This window comes from Thamnophis elegans, chromosome 4 (genome assembly GCF_009769535.1).
Source record: "Thamnophis elegans isolate rThaEle1 chromosome 4, rThaEle1.pri, whole genome shotgun sequence".
NCBI lineage: Eukaryota > Metazoa > Chordata > Lepidosauria > Squamata > Colubridae > Thamnophis > Thamnophis elegans.
The window spans coordinates 40413189-40429189 of record NC_045544.1 but is presented as its reverse complement, the minus strand read 5'-3'; positions in this window follow the sequence as shown (position 1 = coordinate 40429189).

Genomic DNA, 16001 nt, shown 5'->3' with positions numbered 1-16001 from the left:
CTTGTGGCACCATCAAGTGGCAGAATTGCTGTTATGCTGCATAGGAAGGATCTGCCTTGGTTAAATCACCTTGAGTAAACCAATGATGAACTATTCAGATGCAGCAAAAATTAAAATATAACCCAATCAGTAGGCTAAGAATGGTATTAAAGTCTACTTCTAAGAAAGTAATGAAGAGGGATGTATCCCACCATTCCAATGGTGTGATAAATCCCTCTTCAAAATAAATAAAAACAAACCATCCCTGCAGGAATCAAATCCATTTTCAAGAAGGGATCAGCCCTACAGAAAATTTCACAAGAGGATTTCATAATCCAAAGAAGGATGAAGAGCTGCGTTGGCAAGTCCATACTGTTGAGTAACTAAGAATACAAATTTGCTTTGCTGAAATTTTCTTATTAATTTTCTTATCAATTAAACTAAATTAAATTAACTACAATTAAACTAAAAGTAGCAATTAAACATTTAAGCTATTTTCCCCTTATAATCTATTTGCAAAATGAAAGACAAAGAAATTGTTTAAAAGTGACTAAATTGTTATTGATCAAAAGTTGAATCCACCCACGTTATGATGAATAATGATACTGTTAGCGTTCCAAATAAATCAGAGTCCAAGGCAGAGCTATCCTTAAAGTTCCAATTTAATAAGACAGACATGTTGGCACAAAGCTTCCTGGGATTCCACCCAGTTGAAAGCTCACGATCCTATCCCCACAGCCATAAATCCATCACATGGTCCAATCTTCTTTGCCCACACTGCATTTCCACCCACCTAGTTCCGGTCAGATGCAGAGGTGCGGAGACAAATGATGATCTTGGCTTCGAGAAAGGAATGACAACAACACATTCCACAATTCTATTCCCCCCTTCCCAATTACTACACTAATGAAACAGCATAATGAAATAATAGCGTGTGTGGCAGGCCAAATATCCTAAAAGGAATCTAACTGCAGGCCTGACAGATACATTCCTTACAGTATGTTAAGTTACTTTCTGTCTCAGGTAAGACTTGGGTGCAGGCTGATCTTAATATATGTGGTTAACAAATTTTCTGTATTTAGAACATGATCATCATATTTCACATGATTATGCAATAATAGCAAGCAGTCAGGAAAGATATCATAAAGAATGGGAATTTTCTGATCTTTCCTCCTTTGTAATCCGTTCTAAAATGTAGCCCTTGGGTGCTGCAAATTAGAGTAATCTTTGTATAATGGAGAAGAGAGTTTTGTTTAATGGGAGTAGGTGCTACACTGGCGAGAAGCAGTAGCAGTGGTGGGTTCTGGATCCCGTTCCAACTGGTACGGTTAGAATGGGCCTGTGGCGTCCACATAGACGTGTGCAGCACATGCACACATTCATCTTAGCACCTCCGCAATGCTCCAGCTGCTCAGCAGAGTGTCACGCAGGCACTGTACGTGCTGTGTGCATGTGCAGAAGCACCAAAGACTTAAAAGACCAGTAAGGAGCTCGGGCAGGCGGGTGGGCCCTTCGGAGCACCGTACAAGAACAGTATCCGGTGCTCTGGGCAAGCTCCAGTACACCCGTACCGGGGTGTACCACCTGCAACCCACCACTGAGCAGTAGACATGGTCCTCGACTTACAATTGGTTGCTTAGTAATAATTTGAAGTTATGACCAACCTGACAAAGGAGATTTCTGACCCAGATAGTCATCTAACTAAACTTTAGTTACTCAACAACACAAAACCATGTTTTATGATAATTTTCTTTTAAAAAGTCACCTTCTTCTATTTTTTTGACAAACTTTCCAGATTGTTTGCAGATTCTCTTTCACTCTACCCTGTAGTCCAGTACGTTTCCCAAATTTCATTAAAAGCCATCGGTTTTGTGATATACCGTATTATACGGATGCACTCCCCCCCCCCCAACAGAGGCTGAAAATTTGGGTGCGTCTTACACTCTGAATGTAGCTTTTTCACAACTTTTTTTTCAGCCCTAATGAGTCCCAAAATATGACATTGGCCTTACTACGGGGGAGGGGGTGTTATTATTTTCTGGCAGGTGAGGCGGGCCAGGAGCAAGACGTGTGTCTTTCCTTTCTAGCTGTCGCATTCCTCACCGTTGTGTTCTGCTCTGCTCTGCTCTGCTCTGCTCTAGTCTAGTCTAGAGTGGTAAGACAGAAGGTACAAGGAACACTGCAGACCTCTTGGATACATGTCAATGAAATTCAAAGAAAAACAAAGAGTCAAATTCAACTTTTCCTGCAGGAATCAAAACCATTGTCAATGTATCAAAAAGGGATCAGCCCAACGGAAAACTTCACGAGAGGCTCTCATAATCCAGGGAAAGATACAGAGTGTTTCATTTTCATTTATTTTGAAAAGGAATGTATCCAAGTCATGGATATTGTATTGAGGGTGGTTCTGTTTACTTTTTGAAAAGTAGATTTTTGCCTACTGATTGGATTCTGTTTTAATTTTTCCTGCAGCTGAATAGTTCAGCGTTATTTATTCAAGGTGAATCAGCAAAGGCAGATCCTTCCTATGTAATGTAACAGCAATTAATCAATTGATGGTACATGACTAACTTTTCCTCTCCTTACCACAGGAAATGACATAAAATCTATAACAGAGTTAATTTTAAAATGAGTGTTGGAGATTTTTACTTCAAGGAGCATAATTTTATAATTGTCTCTTCCAAACAATGCTAACTCCAGAAACAGTTGTGTTGGAACATCCTCCCTGTTGAGTAGTGAGTTATTTATTTATCTATTAAGTTTATTTACAAACTTCAAAAAGGAACAAAACTGGAGGCAAAAATGCCAAATAAACAGGCAGGTTTCAGAAAAAACACAGGCGCCAGCCTGAGATCAAATAGCTGGCTTAAAATGAACAACAGAGAATTTATGGAGGTGCATTGTTCCTTTCTTAATTAAAGCAAAGATTTTCCTCATATTAAAATGAGGGACATAGTACAGCTAATGTATAAACTGGACTCATTGAACTTGTGATAAAATTCTACCAGGAATAAGAAGCTACTCTACAAAATAGCTTTGAACAGAGCGCTTCAAAATAGTGGAAGGCTTAGGACAAGCATGTTTATTGTATCCGTTTTTATTTAGCTTATACAGTGCTTATAAAATGTACAAATTGGAAGAGATGGCAAGTGGAATCAAAATTGGAGGCTGAAATGTTAATTGTGTGTGACGTACAAATAATATGGCTGTGTTAGGTGTAAGTAAAGAAAATATAAAAGGCCTTATTAAAAAAGCAAAAAAGATAGAAATTGAAAAATTTGTAATATAAATGTAACAGGCAAGCTTAGTTGAATTTACAGTTGGTTGTAAAAAAGAGACTGTGATAATCTTGTAAGGGTCAAATAATATTATGTCCTAGAGAAATGAAGACAAGATTAAGAAAGGCAATGAGTAACAGAAGGATAACATGAAGGATAAAAATGTTTCTTTTACAACAAAGGTCAGAATAATTAATTCTGATTATAAATTGTTGGGAATATATTCCTAGTGTTGGGTAGACAATATATATCTATATACAACAACAAATGGTCATTGTTGCTTTAAATGAGTGGATGTACTTAACAACTGTAATTGACTTTACTATAAGAAGGAGTCAAGAGAGCTCACTCTCTCTCTCTGCTTGTCCTATGCTTGATGACTTGATGACTGGAATGTGAACTGCGACTGTAAGCTATTGTTTGTTCTTTGAATTGTGTTTGGACTAATATCTACTATCACTGCTTGTGAAGCAATTATCAGTAGTAAAGCTACTTGTTTTTACTAGCAGTGTCTGAAACGCTATTCGTGTGTTTCTACTAGCAACATTCTTTCTCTATAGCTGTACATTCTGCTGCACTACTTTCTGTCTCCCAACGGAGATACCCCTAACATAAATTACAATTAAAGTTGTAAGCCACTTGGTAGGTGGTGGATAAATGTAATAAATTTAGTAAATAAAATTAAAGGAAAGATCTGTATCAAACCGTAGAATTATAGTTATAAGGAACCACAAAGATCATCGAATCATTTCATTCATTTATCAGAGGTGGTTGGCTAGTCTATTTTTAAAAAATCCAGAAATGGAGAATGCATAATCTCCATAGGAAATGCATAGAATGAAAGCTGAATATTCTAAGTGATTAAAAAGAAGACAGCAAGGAGAACCAATCCATTAGTTTTGGACTGCATAACATTTAAATAAAAATAACATTTAACACAGTACAATACTTAAGCAAAATGGTTCGGTTGAGATCAGCATATGTGGCACTGATTGGGGTAGATTGTAGGGGTGACAGCGAAATAATATTTTATCATATTTTATTTATCTATATATTAAATTATTGTATTTTATTTCAATTTCATTTTAAATTGTATTTTATCCAATTCCATTTTAATTGTTTTTATCAGCTTTTAGTAATAATTTGTATCTGGAACTCTGCACTTTGATATGGCCCAAGAGCTAATCAATAAAGGAAACTACCTTGTTCTCCTGAAAATAAGACCCTGCTTATATTTTTTTGAACCTCGAAATAAGCGCTTGGCCTTATTTTTGGGGAGGTCTTACTATTTTGGGGCACAACTTGGGGGTGACAGGTGGAGAGAGGTGGGGAGGGGAGTTTTCTTGCCCTGCAAGAAAGAAAGAGTGAAGAGATGTGGATACCTTGGGAGGTGTGGGGGTGGGGTGAGGGACCTGTATGTTTGTGAGAGAGAGGGGGGAAGAATGGAGAGAACATTGCTGCCAGCCCTGGATAACTCTCCAAGGTTGGATCTCTCTCTCTCTCTCTCTCTCTCTCTCTCTCTCTCTCTCTCTCTCTCTCTCTCTCTCACACACACACACACACACACACACACACACACACACACACACACTGTTCTTTCTTTGGGATCACAGCATAGATGCCCCTCCCAGGATTGCAAGGCTGAAGGCTTCAGATGGAGAATTTTGGGGATGTGTCTCTGTGCTGTTGTTAAAGAACGATCGGCAGGAAAGGGGAGAGGAAGCGGGCAGCTGGGGAGGTGCTCTGGAAATCTGGGCTAAGTTGCACAGCCTTCGCAAGCTCAGCTGATCAGCGGGCAGCAATTAAGGGGCTGAACCTCCATGAGGTCACCAGGGAAGGGCTGCCTCCTGTGCTGGCCACACCCATACCTTCAGTAGGGCTTATTTTGGGGGGAGGACGTATATTTAGGCCCACCCAAAAAATCAGGCTTGGGTTTATTTTTGGGATATGTCATATTTTCATGAAAACACAACTAAGAGTATCATGGACTGCAAGGAGGACCAATCCATTAGTCTTGGACTGCATAATAGATGACTGCGGTGATTATCAGCGAGCGGAAACGTATATACTTTGGGTAGGTAATTAAAGTGAATGGAAGAGTAGAAAAAAATATTATGCTCTGAGTGTATCTGTTTCCTCTTAGATTTGCATTTGAAGAAACACTTTGCAAAATTGTCTGGCTCAATTGGCTGTCAGGTGGTGATGATAATAATTATATCTATTTTGATCTGTTTCTAAATTCCGTTACGGATACATAGATCGATTTTTGTTGTACATGTATCTGAATAATTTACTGTATATTTTGCCCAATTGCAAAAATGCAAGATGGCCAGTTAGAATATCATAAATATAAAATATATTAAAAACAATCAATTTAAAATGTCAGACATCATAAAAACAGTTATAGGTTTCTCAATTCTGCTGGAATAAAGAGAATTGTTTGTTGCATACAGTATATATCAGTGATGGCTAACCTTTTTAGTGCTGAATGCCAAAAATACGTGCATGCGTGCATACACATAATGCAATGTTCCCTGTGCATGCATGCACACTGGGGGATCGCACATTGCATTATGGGTGTGGCATGCCCGCACACAACCTCCCTGCACTCCCCCCGCTTATGGCACGCGAGCCAAAAAAGGGTCGCCATCGCCATCGGGTTGTGTGTGGGCATGCCACACCCATAATGTAATGCGCAATCCCCCAGTGTGCATGCATGCATGACAAGTGCTCCCTCCCATTTTTTGCATGCTTTTTTCACTCCCCCAGGCTCTAGAGGCTTTATAGGAGCCTGGGGAGGGTAAAAACAGCCTCCCCCACCCCTCCGGAGGTCCTCAGGAGCTTCAAGTGACTTCCGGTTTGCTCGTAGGGCCGTTTTTAGTCTTCCGGAGCCTTCAGGGAAGCCTCTGGAAGGCCCCTGAAGGCTCCGGAGGGCTTAAACCGCCCCTACGAGCAACCAGGAACTCCGTTCCCGAACTTCTGATTTGCCTTTAGGGCCGGATTTTTGTGCTCTGGAGGCTTCAGGGAAGCTCCTGAAGCCTCTGGAGGGCCTCCGGGTGGGGGGGGCAGGAGAGGCTGTTTTCGCCCTCACCAGGCTCCTGTAACGCCTCTGGAGCCTGGGGAGGGCGAACAATGGCTTTAAAAAAGGCTGAACTTAGCTGGCCAGCTTGCACAGCTGGCCAGCTGACAGGGCAACACCTTGCGTGCCTGAGAAATGGCTCTGCGTACCACCTGTGGCACGCATACCACAGGTTCGCCATCCCAGGTATAGGGGCTCCTGCTTGAGCAGGGGGTTGGACTAGACAACCTCCAATGTCCCTTCCATCTCTGTTATTCTGTTAAACTTGGAAAACTCTCATTTAACATAGGTTGTAATTTTCACCCATTTTTCACACCCTTGTTCAGCTGTTTCGCATCTACATATATGCAAAACTTTTGTACAGTCTTAAAATCTGTGGTGCCCACCAGTTGACTCATTGCTGTATTATTAGGCCTCCTACGAGTTCCATCCGCCAGTCAGTGCTGACTGGCGACTACGCGGAGGAGAGCCTTTTCAGTAGTAGCTCCGACCCTTTGGAACGATCTCCCCGTGGAGATTCGCACCCTCACCACCGTCCAGACCTTCCGCACAGCCCTTAAGATCTGGCTATCCCGTCAGGCCTGGGGATAAAGATTCTAATCCGCCCCACCCGAATGTTGAATGAAAGTTGTGTTTTATTGTTTATTTTTTTATTCACGTACTGTCTTATGTTTTGTCTTGCACACCCCCTCCCATGAATTGTAAGCCGCCCTGAGTCCCCTCAGGGAAAAGGGCGGCCTATAAATAATAAATAAAATCTAAAAAATAAATAAATAAATAAATTATGCAGTTTTTAAAATTCATTGGACAAATTACACAGCAAACCACTCAGTGCTTCCCAGAGTTGATAAGTTGATTCCCTAACCATGCACCACTCTGTAACTCCTTGAAGCAGTCAGTGAGGCTGTTTCTGGGACTGATGGAAGTTGTGAAGGACAGCTATCAGATTCCATAAAAATAAGACCCAAGTATTTTTATATTTGCGTATGGTGGTGTGTGTGCATGTCTGATCCCATGCACTGTGCAACACTTTTGTGGAATTAAATCTTAGCTTAGATTTTTGTGTGCTGTCATGAATCACTTTGTTGAGTTGGGTAAGCATATATACCTGTGATGGCGAACCTATGACAAGTGTGCCACGGGTGGTACGCAGAGCCCTCTCTATGGGCATGCAAGCCATCACCCTAGCTCTGTTCCTCCACACATGCACGCATCTCTCCCGCGGGATATATTTTAGGTTTCTGCCATGCATGTGCAAGGCGCATGTGGGAGAGGTATATACATTCATGGGGGCAGTTCATGCATGGGTTCACAGGCATTTGCAGGGGTCACATGCGCACATGTGGGGGGTCCACACAGGCTGGGTCATGAGTGCATGCACAGGACACATTGCTGGCCCCAGAGCTTCATATAATCCCGGACCTCTGATCCTTCCGATGCACCCCAAAAAGTTGACTTTTCCAGCAAGCAAGCCTGGCCTGAACAAAACAAAATAAATTATTGGTCATTGCTAATTTTAATTTTAATTTCTTTAAAAAAATGTTATTGTCAATTCTTATTGAGTTTGTTTGGGTTATTCTATTTAATTTTTTTTAAACTTTTGTATTATGTGTTTTTTTTAATGTTGTACGCCGCCCGGAGTCCTTGGGAGAAGGGCGGCATATAAATCTAATAAACCTAAACCTAAACCTATTTAAGGAACAAATCCAAACACAGGGAAAGAAATCAAATCATGTGGGATGACAATATTTATATTACATTATTTGTAAGTGCCCACTTCATCTACTTTATTTCTGTGTCAAAACTACAGGTAAGCAATGTAGTATACAAGGAATTCCTGAGATCATGTATGGTTATACCGTATATAGGTGAGTTACAATGGCAATTGAGATCAGGATTGGTACAGTGGTTAGAATGCAGTATTGCAGACTAATTCTGCCGACTGCCAGCAGTTCGATTCTCACCTGGCTCAAGGTTGACCAGCTTTCCATCCTTCCAAGGTGGTAAAATCAGGACCCATATTGTTGAGGCCAATATGCTGACTCTGTAAGCCGCTTAGACAGGATTGTAAAGCACTGTGAAGTAATATATAAGTCTAAGTGCTATTGCTATTGCTGTAGCTAAATGATGCAAAATTGTAAATGGCTTAGCGGCAGCACTCCAACAGTCCCAGGATATTCAACACTGATTCAATGAGTTAGGAAAGGCACTGTGGCACAGGTGAAGGGAGGTTAAGGGAAGGAGTGTGTGTGTTGGGGGGGGTCATGCATCTGAGTGAACACAGCCCCAGGGAAGGAAGGTGCAGGTATGTGCATGTGAGCACAGAAAGGCCCAGGAAAGGAGGGCAGTGGGTGCCTGTGAGTGCAGAGAGTCTCAGGCAAGGAAGGCACAGATGGTGTACAGAAACACAGGAACGGAGGACTCACCAGAGCTACTTGAGGTCCCTCCTGGCAGCTTCCCCTTTGCCTTCGCTTGTGTGAAGCTGGCAGGGAATGTCACAATCGTGTGAGCGCAAGACACTGCAATTGTCATGAAAGCTGGTTGTCAAATACCCGAATTGCAATTTTGTCTCCAGAACTTAGAAGACTGATTGTAAGTACTCTCTTTCCAATACTGCCATAACTCTGAATGACGAGTTGCTAAATAAGTGGTCACTAAGTGAGGACTACCTGTAGTTATAGTAGAGGTGTAACCATTATTTGGCTTACTTGACTGTCATATCACAGTTTCATGGAGAATATACTTCGTCCTCCTATATTTCAAGAGAACGAACAGGAAGACCTCGTTTATCAAGCTCTGATAATTTGCCTGGACATCACTGACCATGTGCCAGCTACAGTCTTTGTTCATTCTTTTAGAATCGCTGTTACAGTTTTGAGCATAGCTGCTGACACAGAACTTACTTCATCCCATTCTTTTCTCCTCCTGCAACAGCAATGGCCTGCAATGCAGCACAATTCCAGGGAGAAAGGAGGGGTAATTCTGAGCTTACAGATCTTGCAATGTTATTACATTGTATATATAATATATTGCCAACATCTCCTATTTTTAACCCAGCTTCCCCCTCCCCACTTTGCTACCTCATTCTAACTTTCTCATGTCATTGCAGTCCATAAAACTGCCTAGGGGAAAAAAATCCTCCTTTAGATAGCTCCAGTAAGCAATTGAAGAATTCTGATTCATAGCTTCTTTTCCTGGCATTCTTTCACTACTGTATTTGTCCATTATGAGATCTTAAAAGAAATTAAAAATTTATGGCAACTTTATTGTTTCTCCTTTCACTGCTGTTTGAGGCAGAATACCTAGGAAGGCTTCAGGCTTTTATAACGGCTTAGTAAAGAGCCCCCGATTTAATAATATATTGAAATTGTGAGTAAAATTGCAATCAGATAATCCATCATCTTCTCCATATAAACTGCTTAGTTAATCTATATCTCTTGCCGGCTGAAAATTTGTAGAAATATGAATGATTGGAACAACTTTCTCACGTTCATCCTCTCCCAGTTATTCTCTATCTAGCACGCAAATGAGATTGTGTTCTACTACAGGTTGTTTATATAGTCACTTCTCAAGTGGGATGATTGTTGGAATGGCTGACTAGTTTAAGATGCTTAGTTTGCAGTGTTATTTTTGCCATAATGGACTAACACTGCTAGCTCTCTATGTCTTATACAAGTACTTTTCTGGATATGAGTTTTCATAGCTTTAGTAACTTTGATAAGATAAACTCTGACACCATTTCAAGGGTTCTTAAGACTTGGTTCTTCTTCTATAATGGATGTGTATTTCTTCTATATGTTGACCAGTTTAACAATCTTTTTCCTGTAGGAAGTTTGCTTTATAGTGCCTTGTAATAATGTGAGCCTCTCAGAGTCAATTTGGAGTCAGAGAGTGACTAAATTAAACAAGCAAACAAATACTGTTGTTGAAGTTGTGTCTGACCCATCACGACCTCATGGACAACATTCCTCCAGGTGTTCCTGTCACCTACCATCCCTGGAAGTCCATTTAAGCTCACAGCAATTGCTTCAATGACTCCATCCAGCCACCTCATTCTCTGTGATTCCTTTCTTCTTTTTCCCTCAATCTTTCCCAGCATTAGGCTCTTCTTCAGTGAGTTCTCCTTCTCATTAAGTGGCTGAAGTTTCATCTTCAGGATCTGGCCTTCTAAAAAGCATTCAGGGTTGATCTCCTCTAGGACTGACCAGTTTGATGACCTTGCAGTCCAAGAGATTCACAGGAGTCTTCTCCAGCACCATAGTTCAAAGGCCTCAATTCTTTGGCGCTCAGCCTTTCTTATCGTCCAACTTTCACAGCCATACATTACAATTGGGAAAACCATAGTCTTGACTATACACACTTTTGTTGGCAGGGTAATAAACAAATATTACAAATGGCAAAGCATATTATTAAAACTGCTTTTCAGCAGTTTACTTTAAGCAGCAAATGAAGATAGGGACATCTGTATTTTAAAATGATTTTTTCTCTTTCAGAAGTGTGATGGATATAAAGAAATTATACTGACGTAATTCCTTTCTTGTTATACACTCTTCTTTTTTGCATTTGTAATTATTCTTTTCCCCCACTTGGGGAAAAAGTGCTCATCTGAACCATTTGCTCTTTGAAGCAATGCAGTTCAGACCTATGCAACCTTACTACATGCTGCTTCTCAATATCCCATAAGGTTTATGGTGAGCACCAATGAGAATGATTTTGTTCAAGAAAGCATTCAATCATACCAATCTCCATCTGTACAATCCCGAAACATTTTTATTACATAGCTATTGTTTGTGGAGCCTGACTGGAATTCAAAAGCTTTCTGGATACTGAGATTGTGGCTTCTAGCTTTCTTTCAGCAGATTTTTTTCTTAATTTTGCAGATTTCTCTGCAAAAGGGAGGGGTGAATGGCAAAGGAGAGTAGATTTTAATTAGTTTAGTTGGTTTATTTTAGTTTATTTTCAAAATCTCTCTTTAATGGGTTCAATCATCTAGATACCAAAAATGAGAAAAGACGAAGAAAAGTCAAATAATACAAATGGTCAGAAAGTGGAAAACGATAATAAAGGGGTCACTCCATTTTTAAATTTCCTGCCCAGCCTTTCCTAACTCATAACTCACACCTGATTACTTAAAAGGAGTTTAATCTTTAATAGAGGCCTCCTTACAATTTATCATCATTGTCGACAATGCTATATGGCAGGGGTGTCAAACTCAATTTCATTTAGGGCTGCATCAGGGTTGTGTTTGACCTCAGGGGGATGGGTGGGCATGGCCAGAGTGGTTGTGGCCAGGTCAATATCACTCATGTTAGGGGTGCCTGAGGTGGCTTAAATTGCTCTGCCAGCGAAAATGGAGCTTAGGAAACTGTTGCAGCCAAAACTGGAGCTCAGGGGGGCTGTGCGGGGCCCCAACCTCCATTTTCGCTGCAAGAGGCACCACGAACGGGTCCTTTGCTAGTTCCAGGGTGGCCCCATGGGCTAGATGTAAGCATCCTTGAGTTTGATACTCCTGCTATATGGTTTATTGAGTGACCTAAACGGAAATTATAGGGCAAAATATTGGAAGTCCATCAGGTTGTACCAATTCTTTCAGTTTCATGGTGGCATGCAAAGCCTGAAGATATGGAACTTTAACCTCCAAATTTGGTAGGAGTACAAGTCTCAGAATTCCTCACCCAGCATAGATAATTCATCTGGAAAGCATTAGGTTGGAAATGGCTGCATTACAGAATTAAACAAGCAGGGGTTTTCATCCTTGAACTATTTTGATTTACTTGACAGAGATGCTCAACTAACGGAATTAATGCTTAATGCACGCAGGAGTCTAAACTGCCCATCCCATAGACAAATCAACAGACAGATCAAATTGCAGGGAGAAAGACAGACTGAAACAGAATAACATAACACCACTGGTTATCAAATCACTTAGACATATTATTAATTAGTTGCAGCTAACACTGGATGATGCTGCATTTTCTCAAGCACTGAGTGGTAGACTTTTCCTTGCATCTAGACAACTCCTCAATCTGAAGTGGACTCTCACGAGCAGCAACAAAGACAAGGATACAAACATTGGCAGATTCTTCAATAAACCCAGTTATCTACAGATAGTTATCAACTTATGACAATTGAGCCCCAAAATTTATGTAGTTATGTGGGAAGTTTGGTTAAGAACATAGTTGTTAAGTGCATATGACTTTGCTTATCAGAACGTTGCAAAAGGGAACACTGCAAATGTCATAAATATGAACCAGTTGTCAAGCATCCCAATGTAAATCATGTAACCATGGGGATTCTGCAACAGTCATAAGTGTGGGGAATGGTCATAAGTCACTTTTTTCAGTGCCGTTGTAACTTCAAACAGTCACTAAATGAACTGTTGTAAGTCGAGACCTACCTGTACTTTGCCCCTTCATCCACATCAATGCATCATCATAAACATCCCATGTACAAGCTTTAGAGGTATCTGCATATGCTTTTCCCCCAGTGTGACACATATCATCGTCTTCCAGCAACTCTCCTCTGGATTCTCCTAAGGCAAATGTTATACATAAGAATCAATGAACACAATATTGACATCATAACTGAAAACAAGGACAATGTAATTTCAGAACAGGTCAACCTTCAAGGCCATTTTGTAGCAAAGTTCAAACCGACCATTTTTTAAAAAGACAAACTTGAGTTGTCCCCATTGACTGAGAAATTGTTGAATTTACATACATCACAACATTTCAGGCAATCTCAGAGAGTCACAACACAATGAGTTTTAAACACCTGACAATGATTAATTGGTAAGGTACTTGTAGGGCACGGGTGTCAAACTCATGGCGTCACATTGTCAAATGATGTTGTCCCCTTCCCAGAGCTGGGGTGGGCGTCCTGCATGTGATGCATCGGCCTGTGGGCCGCCAGTTTGACACCCCCATTGTAGGGGGTGCGTGGAGTGCAATAGTTCAGAGGTCAAAGATGCTGAAAGGTGATAGCCCAGGCTTGAGAACCAAGCACTGTACGATGGGGTGAGCTCCCATTACTTGCCAACCTAGCAGTTCAAAAGCATGTAAATGCGAGTAGATAAATACATTGTATTCAGAAAGTATTCAGACTCCCCTCACTGCTGTCAATTTTGTTGTGCTGCAGCCTGATTCTAGTTATTGAAATTCATTTTTTTCTCATTAATCTACACACAGTGCCCCATAATGATAAAGCCAAAACAGAATTTTAGTAATGTCTGTAAATTTATTAAATGCACTGTAGGTACCACTTCAATGGAAAGGTGACAAAATTTCGTGACCCTTGGCATATAGTCATGCTGCTCACATGGCCACAGAAGTATCTTCGGACGACGCTGGCTCCCTTGCCCAAGAAATTAGGATGAGCACTACCCCTTAGAGCTGGACATGACTGGACAGGGGAAACCTTTAGCTTTCTTTACTTTAAGACACTTGTAATCTAAAGCAGTGTTTTTCAACCTTTTTTGTGCAAAGGCACACTTTTTTCATGAAAAAAATCACGAGGGACACCACCATTAGAAAATGTTTAAAAAATTTAACTCTGTGCCTATATTGACTATAGGCAGGTGTTTTTCCCACGGCACACCTTACACTATGTCACGGCACACTAGTGTGCCGCGGCACAGTGGTTGAAAAACACTGATCTAAAGAGCCAGTTTGGTGTAATGGTGCTAAAAACCAGAAGACTTTCTGCCTGGGGCACCAATCCAGCTGGATGACCTTGGGCCAGTCCCTCTGTCAAATCTAGGAAGATGACATCAGCAAATCACCTCTGAAACCTTGGCAAGAGTACTGCAAGAACTTATTCAGGCAGTCACCAGGAGCCAAAAATGGACTTGAAAATACCCCCCAAATAAAAACCCCAAACAAAACCCTGCCCCACATACAAACTCTATAGGCAAAACTATTGTCACCTCCCTTTCCTCCACTTTATCCCAATTTAAATTCTTCATCAGATTAGCCACTCTATGCATCTGATCAAGCAAGCTGCATGTCATGAAAGCTTAGACCAGGGCTGTCAAACTCCTGGCCCTGATGTGTCATGTGCTGGCCACGCCCATACCCGGTTTAGCAAAGAGGAAAAAAGTCCTGATACATCATTTGACCCCACCATGACAACTTGAGTTTGACACCCTTGGCTTAGATCTTTTAATCAAATTTGTTAGCTGGAAAAGGTATTGCCAGATTTTTTGCTACCATAGATTCCCATGGCTCTCCTCCTACTTCTGTCCATATCACCTGAAATAAAAGTTCATGCTGTAACAGAGTAATTGTCTCAGCCGTATTAAGAATTTTGGTTGAATAACACAATGAGTTTTTAACCCATTGTTAATTGATAAGCTACTTCTAATCTATCATATAAAAGTACTAAATGTGGTGAAGGACCAAAATTGGGCAGATCAACATTACAAGATATCCATGGAAGCTTATGCTTAGGGTTGGTGTTTTGGGGGGAAATTGGAAAAAAGGATGCTACATGTGCTGTTTTGAGTTTCCGGAAGAAATAGCAATAGCAATAGCAGTAGACTTATATACCGCTTCATAGGCCTTTCAGGCCTCTCTAAGCGGTTTACAGAGAGTCAGCATATTGCCCCCAACAATCTGGGTCCTCATTTTACCCACCTCGGAAGGATGGAAGGCTGAGTCAACCCTGAGCCGGTGAGATTTGAACCGCTGACCTGCTGATCTAGCAGTAGCCTGCAGTGCTGCATTTAACCACTGCGCCACCTTGGCTCAGTGAAAGGTGGGATAGAAATCTAATCAAGCACATTTAACAAAATTCATGGAATTGAATCTTCTATGGGCTCTAAACAACTGTGATTTCACGCAATAGGAAGCAGATACTTCTCTTAGGTAACTCTTTAAATTTGATGATAGCAACTTTAAAATTAAATGAGAAATGGATGCAGGTTTTACATTGAAAAGAAAGTTATATGTGGCCGAATATCAGGCCTAAGCCAGAAATGCCTATTTTAATTCAATCAATCAATAAATCAGAATAGAGCTGGAAAGGACCTTGGAGGTTCTCTAGACCAGCAGGAAACACAATACAATTTGAGACAAGTGGCTGTCCAGACTCTTCTTAAAAACCTCCAGTGATGAAGAACCAATAAAGTCTGAAGGCAAGCTGTTCCATTCACAAAATAACTTAGGTATAAAAGAATTGGAAACCACTGCCTAAAGCACAAGAGGATTAGTCTCTCGATCCGGGGAAATTAGCAGGAGTCGCAGGCATTGCCTCTGGCACTAATAGCCTTGCGCCCTTGAACAAAATATACGTCTGAAGCACAATTTAACCTAAGCCCCAGAACAAAAGGCATCCCCAGAGCGATCGCGTTTTATCAGGAAGCACCTTACACGATATTGTTGCAGGGTCGACGCTGTTCAAAACGGAATAAATATTTGATCAGGATCGATCGTTTCCTGAACTGATTTTCGAAAGCACCTCGGTTTCCTTCCTGCCACGGAGGGCCGGAATCTAATTCCGACCAGAGCCTTTAGGCCTGCCTAGGCGTGGCCGAGGATTGCGCTTTTCATCTGGCCTCGCTACTTCCCCCCCTTCTCTCCCTCCCTCTTTCCTTTCTTCCCACCGCCGCCCCCCTCCGCTCTTTCCCAGGCCCAATGAGGTCAGCGTCGGAATAAAACCGCTGCAGT